Genomic DNA, 1,991 nt, shown 5'->3' with positions numbered 1-1,991 from the left:
CCCCATACTGACAATACCTGCTCTGAGTTTGATTGAGATATATGCTACTTTTTTACTTTATCTTTATATATAAAAACACAAAATAGTATATTTTCTTGCTAAAAACAAACAAGAAAACAATTTTAAAACAATACATCTGTCAGTTTCAGTAAAACATGTCAAATATGTTCTTCTTTCTCAGTTACTCAACATGCAAAATGTAATCATGTTTGTAAATTTTCTTTTTTTGTACTTTTCTGTTTGTTTTCTGCTAATTTCTGTAAAAGTCGTACATTTCCTGTAACATAGTCAATAACCTGTTTATGGACAGAGCACTTTTTTCTTAATCTCATGTTCTTGCAGACGCACTCATGTAGCACTAGACAGTCCAGGAAATTGGGAGAATCCAACTGTGAATAGAAACATGTTGTGTGTTTGTTTTAAACTGAAAGTTTCTATCTTTGTTAATCTTTTTGGGAATGAGGGGTTTATTTTGCATCGTTGGCTGATCAGATGAACCATGTACCTGCATTTAAAGCTGAGGAGTACATTGTCTCGCTTTGGCAACTTAAAGTGCAGAAACAAAAGCAACTGCGCAAATAACTTTTCCCTTTTTCTACAGAATAAAACTTAGTGAGAGATTGTAAAAAAAAAAGAGCCATATAATGTTTTAATGTGGGCACGATCACAATATGTGGCATTAGCCAGATTGAAACCATCCCCATACATTTGTTATGATGTGTACTTCTCTGTTTAAGGAACATTCAGTGTGACATCACCATGCATTGGCAGTTGTGTGTTTTTTACGACTTTACCGACCTCATTTGACTTTGGTTGAAATGACTACATGCACACTGGCCACACAACAACATACTGTGGGTTTTCTGTGTTCATTTTTAATGAAATGTGATTTAAAATGTGCTTCTTAGGATCTGTTGTATGTCCTGGAACAAACATTGGGTAGCATCAATAATGTGCACTGTGCCATAGAAAGGCTAAATAAATTACCTTAAATAAACTTGAGAAATTTGTTTCCAGATTGATTGTTGATTCCAGATATGATTTAAACAGCTTATTTGGAAAGGCCTAATGTTTTTTAAAGTGTTGGCATTGGAATGATAAGAAAGTTGAATCGTGATGCAAACAAAGGTTTGATTGCAAGGCAAGCTAACGTGATGTCAGCATGAGAAGAGAAGTGAGCGAAGCAACTCTCACTCCCTTCAGCTTAATATCCTCATTTATAAAATGGTAGAATCCGTACTAAAACCCTACTTAAGCTCACAAAAAAAATTATAAGCGTATAATCTGACCTATAAAACCCTGCTTGTGCAAAGCTGTATGCAGTTTCTGGTTTATAAATCACACCTGTCCTAGAAATGTGCTCAGGTGATTTTCTTTATAAATCATAAAGTTTGCATGGAAAGTCACTTGCGCAGTTTTCAGACCCCATTTTGTGTGTAAGCAAAAAGTAGTTGCCTTGAATTGATTTCAGTGGGATCCCCATGCTCTTGACGTCAGCCATAGTTTGTGCAACGACCGACAGGGCTTGTCCACTAGAGAGCATCAGTGATCACAGTCATCAAAGCAAATCTGAACGTGTCTGATTTTATGCACCACCATGTGTATTAGCCTAGCAAGCCAGACTAAATAAATGTATTATTTATGCTTTTCAAACTTTGCAAGGCAAGAATTTGGTCTAATTCACTAAGCTACCATGTGTGCATCAGCAGATAAAAATCAGTGGGGGCCCAGACAGCAGAAAGACATCTGATGATTTTGTGTTTCTTTGCATAAAGTTAACAGAACATAAATTAAATTAAACAAATAATAGAAGAAAAAAACAAACTTTATTCAACATACAAAATGTATAAATACATCCCATCAGATAAGACAGACCTGAGGACACAACTCCACCTTAAATAACAGTTTGGTTGATGTTACAACGCCACAACATGAGGAACAAAACTGTTTTTAGAAGTGATTAACACGAACCATCAATCATACGAATAAGG

This window comes from Nothobranchius furzeri, chromosome 13, assembly GCF_043380555.1.
Source record: "Nothobranchius furzeri strain GRZ-AD chromosome 13, NfurGRZ-RIMD1, whole genome shotgun sequence".
Lineage (NCBI taxonomy): Eukaryota > Metazoa > Chordata > Actinopteri > Cyprinodontiformes > Nothobranchiidae > Nothobranchius > Nothobranchius furzeri.
The sequence above is the reverse complement of the archived record's forward strand: the minus strand, read 5'-3'. Positions refer to the sequence as shown.